This window comes from Mytilus californianus, unplaced genomic scaffold (genome assembly GCF_021869535.1).
Source record: "Mytilus californianus isolate M0D057914Y unplaced genomic scaffold, xbMytCali1.0.p SCAF_6, whole genome shotgun sequence".
NCBI lineage: Eukaryota > Metazoa > Mollusca > Bivalvia > Mytilida > Mytilidae > Mytilus > Mytilus californianus.
In genome coordinates, this window is record NW_026262712.1 from 80,114,274 (window position 1) to 80,128,068 (window position 13,795).

The 13,795-nt window shown below is 32.2% G+C and overlaps 1 pseudogene; it reads left to right on the top strand.

Annotated features, from left to right (window-relative positions):
* Nucleotides 1–2,396: 2,396 nt before the first annotated feature.
* The window catches only part of LOC127704203 (alpha-1,3-mannosyl-glycoprotein 4-beta-N-acetylglucosaminyltransferase C-like), a 111,206-nt pseudogene continuing 99,807 nt past the window's right edge, over nucleotides 2,397–13,795 (top strand).

The following is a 13,795-nucleotide window of genomic DNA, read 5'->3' on the forward strand; positions in this document are numbered from 1 at the left end:
CCCGCAGTCATTTGAATATGTTCAAATATCTTGTTAATGGTCAAGATCCCCACCCTAAACCTTATATATTCCTGTTTGTCATGTCATGAAGATTTGAATGATATATAGGAAAGGTTCCTAAGGGTTTCCCGAATGTTATAATATCTTGTAAATGGTTGAGATCCCCACCCCTTAACCATATATATTCCTGTTCGTCATGTTCCAAAGTTTGAATAATATATAGGGTCAGTCCGCAGGGGTTCTCCCAATCCCAAATGTTCTAATATCTTGTAAATGGTCGAGATCCCCACCCATAAACCATATATATTCCTGATTGTCATGTCATAAAGATTTGGATGACATATAGGGTCAGTCCCCAGGGGTCACCCCAACCCAAATGTTCTAATATCTTGTAAATGGTTGAGATCCCCACCCCTAAACTATATATACTCCAGTTCGTCATTTCACACAGATTTGAATGACATGCAGCTAGGGTCAGTCCCGAGGCGTCACTAATGCATATCACTTTACTGGACCAAACCAATTTGTACTGGACTTCGCCCAATGTCAGGCGACCATAGGAATGACGAATTATGGGAGCTTCGTTTGGGAGGCTTCGTAACAGCATCCTGTTACAATCATTTCTTGTTTATATATGTTTTTGTATGATATTTTGAAGTGTTTTGGTCTTAGGTCTAGTACTGTCCGTACCTAGCTAATAAAGTTTAAAGTATTGGTATTCCGTCTTTGAAATACTATAGCCGGAAAAACTCCCGGTTATATAATTATGAATATATATGTGTTTTCAGCCGTGTATCACCTTCACTGGTGATACAATGGATGGAGTTGTCACTTGTTTAGATGTACTTATCAAATAATATTTCTGTTACTGCATCTTACGATCCTTTACGATAGATAATTTAGCTAATCTGCAATCAATTCCATCTTCATGCCTAATATATCATGTACTGTGTTACAACTCTAGATTTTACTGACGAGGAAATTAAGGTAACACTAGGCCACCGAAAGCTGAATTTTTACTAGTTCAGTCTAGGTGGCAAAGTGGTCTAGAGCGATGGACACAGTACAGGTAGTGTTGTCTCGATAATCCAATAGCCTGAGTTCGAATGCCGACGAGGGAAGAACAAAAATTTACTTTCGCAAATTTGCAGATTTAACATTGTTTTGCTGATATTTAGAGTAATTATATATACATGTATATATCATTATAGCTAAATATCTTAAGACATTTTTATTTTTTTTTATTTAGATTTACATGTATTGTGTATTATATTGCATTTTGTTTGCTCTGTTTACATTAAATACATAAGTCAAAAAGATATATGCTTCAATCAGAGTCGGATTTAGGGGGCAGGGTCCCCCCTCCCCTTTTTGTGGGAAAAAATTGTGTTGATTATTTAGGGAATCACTGAAGCATGACTAAGCGGGCTCCCACTTATGGCAGTCAGTGCCCCCACCCCCTTATGAAAATTTCTGGATCCGCCACTGTTAATACAATATGCATGGTTGTAAGACTATATATATCATTTAGGATAAAGAATTTTAATAGATGCCAAAAGTTTTTTTCAAGTGCAAAAAATCTGTAGTATTTTCTTATATAGTTCTAAGTATTGTAGACTATTATTCAGTTCATGTACATTAGGACGCATTTAAGAATTTTTGTAAATTAAGGATTCTTCATTTATTATCCCAGTCAAGCTGATTCAAAGTGGCTATGCAGTTCCAGAAAAGTTTTAAATCGAATCTTAAAGCAATACTTCTTTGAGAATAATGCTTTCAAATGAGCCACCTGATCAGCAAGAATTGTGGAATTTTGCTATAATCATTTTTATTTTAATAATTCTATAGAAGATATTGTGGTTATAAGAATTTAATCTAATCAAGAACCCATAAAGGGCATCATTTTACAACAATATTAAGTTATAAGAATTAAGAAATGGTATGTCCGACCGAAAAAAAATAAGGAATTCTCAAAAGGTCACATTTCGTAATGTTCACTGCAAATCTCTATTTTTTATTTATCCTAGACTTTTATAGCTGAGTTTGGTTAATTGTTGAAGGTCTTACGGTGACCTGTATTTGTTGACATTCCTATTATTTGAGCTTTGATGGATAGTGCATGGCCTCATTGTGAATCATATATCACATCTCTTAATTATTTAAATTGAGTAAGAACTTGAGAAAAGTTTATGAAAATGCATAAAAGGAACAGACGTCATGTTAGAGATATATCTCCACTGATCAAACGAGCTTTTAAGTCTCAAATGTCTGATACAAAAATGTTTTACTTTAAACTTGCGTGAGAAAATCAGCTTTTTTTATGATACACTTTGACGGAAATAATTCAGTCAAAGTATTTTATTATCGAAACATGTTTATTGTTTCAAATCTATATGTCCCTTGCAGGCATCAACTTGTGAATGTGCGTATTGTATGATGTTATATGTACATGATATATGCGTACGGGGTTCATCTGGGATTCGAAACGAAAAAATGTCAACTGCCATAATTGTATTTCAACGGAGTTTGGTTATCAAGTGACAAACACACGGAAAAATAAGTGTGATACGAATATTTGTTTTCTCTCACAGAAAAAAGTTGGAGGTCTAAACAACTAAACGAACAGACTAATATGTAAACTGCTATTCATGGAATATTACAAAGACAAAATCAAAGAAATGACTCCGATGGATTTGTTAATCAAAACTGCAGACCTACAATATGTATACCTTTATGTACAGGTAAAATGAATATTTATGCATATATGCTACATGATAAAGCTTTGTGTCCCCCATGGGGTCAACCGCCGCCCAACATATTGCCGTGGCAAGTCCCTTGGATGTGGCAACCTTATCGTCAGTTCAATCAAGTACAACATTAACTGTCTAATACCTGTTTTATTCATAAGTACATGTAAACAATAGATGATTTTTCAAATTATGAAGTCAAAATTATAGGTTATATATTTTTCATTTTTACTTTTGATTTTTCAAAACTTAAAACTTTTTTCCCACAGATTAATTCACCCTTTTTGCAAGTTTTAATATTCATATAATTTTCTTTCTGATAAAAAAAATATCTTAAATTCTTTGAATTACATTTTATTAAATTTAAAATTCATTTAAAGATAAAAAATACAGATAAACATCAATAGCCAATACTTTAGTTGTTTAACTAAAACACCCGATGTTAAACATTTGTTTACTTTTTAATTGGAAAGTGCCTAAAGAACCGGTATATGTTATAAATACCAAAAGGTTCATATATGTTTTCCTTCTATTATTGTACATAATCTCTTTTATATCTTGCATCACCATACATGTATCATAAAGTATGTCATAATATTACATACAACCAATACATAAACAAATATATATAAGTTATACATACATGTAGAATTAAGAAATATCATGTATCAGATCACCATAAAATGTTAAAAGCATATTTGCATATATGCTACTTAGTGTAATAATTTTGTTTGTGTTGTTCCATCATCTTAAATTAATGGGTTTTATCAAATCAATATTGTAAAATGTGTACAAATTTACTAAAAACTGCTGTTTGGAATATTGAGGGTCTCACCACTGACAAGATCAATGACCCCCATTTTAACAAAATTATTTCACAGTTTCAGATTATAAGCTTTATTGAAACTTGGACAAATGATGTTGATGTAAATGAAATAAGTATCCCAGGTTTCTGCTTTGTTGACAGTAATAATAGAAAAAAACATCGTAAAGCCAGACGCAATTCTGGTGGAATAAATATTTTTGCTAAAAATTCCATTTCAAAAGGAATAAAAAAATTACCAAAATATCACACTGATATCCTTTGGATCAAAATGGACCATAAATTTTTTAAATTAGATAAGGACATATATATTGCTACAGTATATATGTCTCCAGAAAATTCTAGCACGAACATTACCGGATTAGAACCAATTTATGACAAGCTACTAGCTGATGTTGTTAAATACTCTAATTTAGGGCACATTATAGTCCAAGGCGATTTCAATGCCTATACTAATACAAAACCAGATTTTGTTGCCTTTGATAATTCTTGTACTTCAAATCGAGATGATTTACAATATATTTCTGATCAAAATATACCAAGGAATAACCTTGACACCAAACTGGTCAACAATAGTGGAAAGTATCTACTGAATTTATGTAAGGAATCAGGACTTAGAATACTAAATGGTAGAACCATAGGCGATTTACATGGTAAACACACTTGTATTACATACAATGGATGTAGTGTTGTAGATTATATGCTTGTGTCTAAAGAATAATTACATATAGTTGGTTATTTTGAAGTATATGACTTCACTTCTTTGTCAAATCATTGTACAATAAGTTGTTCTTTATTAATAGGTTTTATTATGCCTCAAAATACACCCCAATATCAGTTGGATCCTATCCCAAATAAGTTTATATGGACCCCTGAAGCAATTAATCTCTACGCATTAAATAGTAACAGTATAGAGAGTAAAAACAAATTTGAACAGTTTTTGAAATCCACTTTTAAAGACTCTGAATCAGCAGTAAATTCATTTAATACTATACTATATGAAAATGCTTTGAAATCTGCTAAACTAATTAAGAAAGTCCCAGTCAGAAATAAAAATCAAAATAGGTCAAAAAGACGACCTTGGTTTTCTGAATCTTGCCGTGAACTTGGTGTTACAGTAAAAAATTATGAAAAGTTAGTTAATAAACATCCCTATAATTCTGAATACAGACATAAATTTTATTCTTTCAGATCTAGACTTAGACGTCTATGTAAATATGAAGAAAATAAATACAAAAAAGATATATTTTCAGAACTTTATACATGTGAGAAAGACCCAAAGATGTTTTGGAACATTTTGAATAAATTAAATAGACAAAAAAGTAATAACCAACAAAACGAATCTTTACCACAAGAAGATTTCATCCAGTTTTATAAAAAATTAAATAGCTGTGACATAAACCACAATAGTTCTCATTCTAAAATTATTAAAGATTTTGACTCTCTAAAAGAAAAGTTTAATTTATCACATGTTACAGATGACTTGACTCACTTGAGTTCAGAGATAACAATTGAAGAGATAGTAACAGCTATTCGTTTAATTAAAAATGGCAAAAGCACATCAGCTGACATGATTTCAAATGAAATGTTGAAAAATGCAATCCCTACTTTAATAAAACCACTTCATAAACTCTTTAATAGCATATTCGAATCTGGTCAATTTCCGAGAATATGGAATGAAAGCTTACTTGTTCTCTTGCATAAGAAAGGGGACAAATTTGATCCAGGGAACTATAGAGGTATATCTATTAGTTCTAACCTGGGTAAACTTTTCAATAAGGTTTTATATAAACGTTTAGTAAAATTTATGGATATCAAAAATTTAATAAGTAAAAATCAAATTGGTTTTAAAGAGAAAAGCCGTACAGCTGACCACATATTCACTCTTAAGACCATAACTGATCAATATAGACAAAAAAAGAAAAAAGTTTTTGCTGCCTTCATAGACTTAAAAAAGGCATTTGATACCGTATGGCGACTAGGTTTATTTTCTAAACTCATAAAACATAATATCCCCCAAAAAATGTTTAATGTTATTTATTCAATGTATACTGATACAGTATGTAGAATAAAATTCTCTAATGGGCTGAGTCCTCCATTCCTATCAGAAAGGGGTGTTAAACAAGGTGACGTATTGAGTCCCCTTCTTTTTAACTTTTTTATAAATGAACTAGTAGGTAATCTTGATAACAAACATACGGATCCAGTTGCCATTGGGGATACCTCTTTGAACATTCTTTTATATGCAGACGATATTGTTTTACTATCTGAAAGCAAAGAGGGTCTACAAAAATCTCTTGATATTTTACATGAATATTGTTCATCATGGAAACTACAAGTTAATACTGATAAATCAAAAATTATGATATTTAATTCTAATGGCAAGACATTGTTAAAACATTTTACCTATGATAATGCATATCTTGAAACGGTTACAAATTATTGTTACTTGGGTATTGTTTTAAAGTATAATGGCAATTTTTGCCTTGCTGTGAATACTCTAATGGAAAAAGCCAGGAAGGCATACTATAAAATAAAGAAAACTATAGGTCTCAACAACCCATGTAGACTTCTTGAAAAATTGTTTGATTGTTTAGTTACTCCCATTCTTACATATTGTAGTGAAATTTGGGGGGGTGGATTCAGATTTTAAAGACTCTGATCCCTTCGAAAAACTTCATGTTAAATTTATCAAAGATATATTAGGGGTTCACTGTAAGGCATCTAATGATGGATGTCGAGCCGAACTTAATAGAATTCCCTTGAAAAATAAAATATTATATTCAATATTCAACTACCTGAACCATATAGTTTCTTCGGAAAATTCTTTGGCATATGATATATTCACTAAATCTGTAGATTCAAACCCTTGGGTCATAAAGGTCAAGAGTCTTTTGAATGGACTTGGAATGTCTTATATCATCAATAACTTTAATTATGTTAAAGGTAATTTAAATTCAATTAAACAAAGAATTAATGACCAATGTTTGCAAGTTCAAAATGCAAATATATTTGAATCAAAAAAGTTAGACTTTTTCAAGAGTGTATACATAATGGGCAGAAGACCACCCTATGTTGATATATTGAAAAACAGAAGTGACAGAGCTGCAATATGTAAGATCCGTATAAGCGCTCATATACTGATGATTGAAAGAGGGAGACATCTAAATATTCCCAGAAATGAAAGATACTGCTCTGTATGTAATTCTGGTCAAATTGAAAATGAAAAACATTTTCTTTTACATTGTGAAAAATACTCAACTAAAAGGGCCATATTTTACCAAAAAGTTTCAAACATAATCGTTGATCCTACAAAATTTCAAAAAAATGAAAATAATGTAATCTTTTTATTAAATAATAATTCATACACAATCCTAAAATTGACTTCCTCTTTCATTTCAGACAGTCTGAACCTGCGTAAAGCAGAACAAACTCTATAAAATTGTCATTATGTCTAATTCATAATCATTGTTTATAATATTACATATTAATATAGTCATTATTTGCAATACTTATTATGTATGATCAGCTATATAATTAATATACCATGAGCCTTAACCATTTATTGTTGATGAGTTTGTGCTAATAAATATTTGTATTTGTATTTGTATTTGTATTTGTATTTGTATATCAGGATAAATAGAGATAATTAAATCAGTTACTAATTAAATGGGTTACATTCTTAAATAATCCAGTGCTTGCAACTTTCTTTCCCGCGATGTATAGTTATACCGTTGCATATTAAAGCCAATGATTATTATATTTAACTAACTACATAGTAAATTCTTGTTATAGCGAAAATGGTAGAATCCAAACGTGTCTTCGATACAAAATTAATTATTCAATAGCAGTAAAACCAATAAGATTGACCATAAGTGTCTTCACTTTTAACATTGTACAACTGACCGCTACAGGCAATAAACACATGTACATAAATTTGAGGTTTCATTGATCCAATTCTCATCCTGTTGTGTATATATAATTCATATTTTATGCACGAACCGAGAATTAGACAATACATACTCTAAATATCTACCTTACAGTAATACGGTAATAGGATTTTATTAGTGTTATTGGTGTGTTGTATCAAAATTACACAGTTTTATGTCTAGCTAATTACCACATTCATCTTAAAACAAGGCATACGTCAGTATAATGTGTAAATTATTTCCTTTCTGTTTCCATAGTAACGAATCCTGTAATATTGGAATGGAGGAACTGTAGTTAAACAGAGTAAGTACACTATTTATAAGTGTATTATATCATTCTATTTAATTAATAATTGTTGTATTGTGTAGTCAGTTCTATATTTTTTTTATCATGGTTCAGACAGTCATGGAGTTTTATAACCTTCCACTGTATTCTATTTTTTATTAAATCGAAATAAACATAATATATTGTTTTATATACACAAAAAATGGAACAATTCGTGTGCAACCAAAATGACAAGGCCAATATATATATACACAATTATTCATGCTTCAAGCTATTAACATGTATTTATTGTGAAACATCATTTTCTAGTGGTTGTTTTCAGTACATTGTCAAATTATTATCGGATATTTCCCTTGTTTTAAAATCAAAATCCATCGCCTTTGATTTCATTGAAAAATTAAAAAAAATGATGATCAGAATCTATTGATCACATATCTGTCATCCGGGGTCAGTCAAGTTTGTCAGGCTCCGTCGGTAGTTCCGCAATCCGGGATCAGTCGAGTTTGTATGGTATTAATGAGTGACCGCTATCCGGGGTCAGTCCAGTTAACGTTTGTCCCTTGATCAGTGGTGTAGGAGATGAATGAAAAGTGTGGGGAGGGGGAAACCCTTAATAACTATATTCCAATAGTCTAGAAGTTACTTATATATAGTTTCCTCTTTTATTTTCATTTTTTTATTATCAGTATTTTTTATTTGGCCAAAAAGCGTGTAAAAAGTGGGAACAACATACACTGACTTTAAAGTGGGGCAATTTTTCGCTCGCCCCGACTCCTAAACCCCTGCCCTGGATTTACTATGTCCATATGGGTCAGTCGAGTTTGTCTCCGTGTGGTCTAATGGAGTTATCCGCATTCCGGGTTCAGTCGAGTTTTCTTCATATTCACGGTCTCATGGATTGATCACCATCTGCGACCAGTCCAGTTTGTCCCTGGAGTGACTGTATCCATCCGGGGTCGGTCGAACTTTTCTCTGTGTGGTCTGATGGAACGTCTTTACCATATGTATATACCTTCTGGATTAATAGGGTTATCTTTCATCCCATGTATCTTAAGAATCGATACCTGTACCATTCGGGTTATACATTGAAGCTAGCTTCTCTCAATTGGTAATACGTCCAACCAATTACTGCAAATAATTAATAGACTCTGAGGGGCTAGGCGTAAAGGGCATACACCCCCCTTTTTGATCGGGTTTTTTTTCCGCGTAGCATAACATCTCAAAAAAAGATTTGCCTCGCTACATTTGCCAATATTTTTTTTTACCGTTATAAGCATTTAAACCTCGACTTTTCTTGAACTTTGGATCCGCCCCTGGTAATAATTCTTTGCATGTATAGCCAATAAAGATATTTAGACCCTGTTGTACAATGTACCTGTCTTCTTAATGTCGTGGACATCATGCAATCATTTTTACGTTGTGTTGCAGTCTCGTTTATTTTAACGACCACTTTTGTCCCGACTTATTCACATTAATAAATATCCATAATTATGATTTCTTGGTCAATGCGTTTATTGATCACCCATTCATTACAGTGTATAGAATGACAGTGACTGTGAATTCACATCTCTAATCAATAAATTGGGATCATTAGAAGATTGACATCTGTTGTCACTATATTGTTTGACGTATGTAGATTTTGTAGATTTTTAGTAAAAACTTTACAAATCTTAGTAAAACTATTTTTTTTCTCAATCCTTAAAGTTTTGTGATCCCTAAGAGTTCGTCAAATATATAATGGAATATTTCTTTTTCAAATTTCTTCTTTTATGTTGTGATAGATAGCAGTTGAAGCCTTGAATTATTAAGCCAAGGTAAGCTTCTCATTGCAGACTTTAAATCTTACTACCAAGATCCCGGAAGTCATGAAGGCATGACTACAAACAACGACTTGTATCGAAATTCAGATTGTTTTTGCTTCCAGATACATAATCACAGAAGGTATAGTGTCCGGCGGAGATAGTGTTTTTTCGAGTGAATCGGTCCACTTTTTTCGAGTGTAGACCAGGTTTTTTCGAGTGATACTACATGCAATCATATCAAGTTACTGCTATTTCGCGTATATAATAGTTTTGTTCGTGACTGTTTATCTTATTTTGTATACTTAACATGTTTTTAGTACAAACTACGCACAATTTCCTTGTAGTTCAGTAATAATTCAGTGTTTTACATTGTCCGTGTTTTTTTCAAGAGCAACATTTAAAACGTCCGGGTTTTTAAACAAATGGTCCGGGTTTTTCAAAGAAAATGTGAAGAAGAAAGAAGGCATTATTGGGCTTAAAAACAAAATTTTTTTTCTAGCTTGTAACTGTAATTAAGTGAAGGGCAATATTACATATTCCTAATAAGTAACAAAACATATTACTATGTTGATCAAATTTAACCCTTTTCAATTTAATGATAATTTTCTGTTCTGAAAACATTTAATCATGACTTTGCAGTATTAAGATATATTAGAAATTACTGGATTCTTTGTAAAACTGTCTTTAGAACCGAGAACAGGGGACTCATAATCTTTTCAGGCAATATCATTTCATGCTACAATATTTTTTACAGTAAATAATATAGTTTATGATTTATATATATTACAGTGGCAAAACCTGAAGTTTAAAAAAAAAAGGTTAAGAAAACAAAGTGACAGAAGTTATAAATTCAGTAAAATGCAATATACCACAAATATTCTACTAAGAGAGGCCTGGGATCAGCCAAGCCCCCCCCCCCCCCCCCAAAAAAAAAATCACTTAATCCGCCCCTTTACTATTTCCGGTTGACAATACATTTGGAATTGAATGGAATATATAATAAACAATAAAATAAATAATCTATAGAAATAATAATAAGAAAAATTTGTATACAATAGTGTACACCTCGTTTATTTAATTCATTTCTTTCGCAGAGTTCTGTAGATATACATTGGGAATTGTAATGTCTAGGTAGAGATCCGTATTTTTCATTTTTTAAAGCACTGCTTACTGATGGGGAAGAAGCTATCATTGTGTTTTATTGCTGTGTGACCAAGTATAACATAGTAACATTTGAAAGTTGGTTAAAAATGTTAGTTAGTTTGTTTGTGCTTCGTACCGATCTATTGAGTAAAGCCATTTGTAACTGATTTTTACAGTTCGTTCTTATTTTGTGCTGTTACACCACTGTCCAAAGTTAGGGGAGGGTTGAGGGCTTACAAACATGTTGAACTCCGCCACAATCTTTATATGCCTGTCCCAAGTCAAGAGCCTGTAATTCAGTGGTTGTCGTTGGTTCACGGCGACCTATATCTACTTGTATCTTCGTCATTTGAACTCTTGTGAAAGTTGTCTCATTGACATTTATACCACATCTATTCTTTATATATATATATATGTCGGTGCTCACATTAATATTGTTTAACACGAATATACAGTGTGATATCCATATTTGGTTGAATGGACATCGATATACGTATGTTTGAATCGATACAACATGTGTACCTGCGCGTTGACATGTTGGATATTTCCACCATATTTATATTGGCTTGGACATGTTTGACTTATCCAAATATACCAATGCCAGTGTCCATGCAATTTATAAGATGTGGCAAACAATAATATATACAAATATACGATGCTTTTTACGAATGTACGTGTTTTTAGTAATAGAGTATTATCAAACTGGTTAAATGCATTTGTTTCTTGCTTTGAAAAGTACTTCATTTGAACCTTCTCATTGTTTTTTTCAAACGTAATCGCACTGACATTTAACATTTTAAGCCATTGTAATTTTGTTTAATCACTCGATCAAAAAATGGACCGCAATTAAAAAACCCGGACTGCAATAATTGGCAAGAATTTTTGTAAAGTGTCTGTATATCTAAGGATATATAGATTCCAAATATACAATTCCTTTGACATTTGCATTGGTACTTGTATAAAAATAGCTTTATTCTATATTTTGGAATAAAAGCATTGTAAGGCTAAATTAAACTTGAGAACACAAAATAATTTAGGGGTGATGATTTCTATTTATCACCAATACTAACTTACCTTGTATGATCTTTTATATCAAGTTTAAGCATCTATTTCACGTCTTACAAAAAAGAAGTATGTTTGTTTACATTTTGGGTCATATTCACTCGAAAAAACGTGGTTACACTCGAAAAAAAAAGATCGAATCACTCGTAAAAACACGATGCCAGTCGGACACTATACCTACTGTGCATAATTCCAATATAAAATATATTTCAACCTGTTTACAGATAATATGATGATTGAGCAATTGTCATAACTTTGCTTGTAGACATTCTATTTGCTATATTAAAAATAATTTTGCACTATTACAATGAATTATTTCTGCCAAATGGTTATATGGGATTACTATAACACCCCTGATATTACTATAAAAACCAATTGTGTTATAGTAATCTCATATGTTATATAAGAGAAACTCGCCTACAACAACTATACGAGTTATAAGATGTATTAAAAATTATAAGTACAATGAACACTTTTTTTTAACTTTTGAACACTTTCTGAATTTTAAAATAAACATGGCAAAGAGTGTTAACTAGCCGTCGAAAATCATTTATTTGTAAATAAACATCGTCACTTTATTGCCGTTTGGGACTTACTGTTCACGATAATCGATCAATCTGTGATATCGTTTAGCAATAATCGACCAATCTGTGATATCGTTAGCAATAATCGACCAATCTGTGATATCGTAAGCAATAATCGATCAATCTGTGATATCGTTCAACAATAATCGATCAATCTGTGATATCGTTCAGCAATAATCGATCAATACATGATATCGTTCCATGTTCATATATTTATTATTGTATTTTATAGGTAATGAGAAAAACACGCAAAGTATGTTGCAAACTGCTGCTGTGCACGGTGTGCTTAATTTGTATTTTTCACATTCTCCTGACAGGTAAGGAATTTTATATCTTAACCCTCAGTTCCATTTCATCTGCTTGTTTACGAACAGATAGGACCAATTTCACCTAAATTTATCTTAAACTAGGATCAATTATCGAAAGACTCTTACCTAAAATTTGAAGCAAAATAAAGCAGCTTCATATTTCTACTTTAAGGTTGTGCCAACATTTGTGAACTTATACATGTTAAAATAAGAATGGCACATGCAAGATGGCAGTTTTCAAAGACATTTTCAATTATTGAGTTTTTTTTGTAAAAATATTGAATGAGGACAGTCGAAACAAATGTTAAATTTCTATCGGGAGTCAGAGCATGTTGTGTCTGTCAGTTATAAAGTCAGTTTGGTTATGGATGTCCTTCGATGCCAAATATTTCAAAACATTACAATATAGACTGAATGCTGTTTTTTGAAAATTCATACGAAATGAAAGCATGTGAGCTTCACATTTTGAATAAAACGCTCCTTGCTAAATATGTTATCGTCACTTGCTTTCATTTTGTATAAATGTGCATGCAATTCTTATATTTACAGATCTTTGAAATAAAATATGTTAATGTTATTAACATTTTAATCTGAAAGTAAATCTTTGTAAACACAAAACTTCGCAGAAATTGTCTACTGCGATAAAAACAGTAAATCTGATTAAAATTACAGATCCTGTATCCAAGCTTTGCTTTTACGACAAAGCTTGAACACAGGATCACGGCAAAGCTTGAACACAGGATCACGGCAAAGCTTGCACACATGATCACGGCAAAGCTTGAACACAGGATCACGGCAAAGCTTGCACACAGGATCACGGCAAAGCTTGCACACAGGATCACGACAAAGCTTGCACACAGGATCACGACAAAGCTTGCACACAGGATCACGACAAAGCTTGAACACAGGATCACGGCAAAGCTTGAACACAGGATCACGGCAAAGCTTGAACACAGGATCACGGCAAAGCTTGAACACAGGATCACGGCAAAGCTTGAACACAGGACACGGCAAAGCTTGAACACAGGACACGGCAAATATTGAACACAGGACACGGCAAAGCTTGAACACAGGACACGGCAAAGCTTGAACACAGGGTCACGACAAAGCT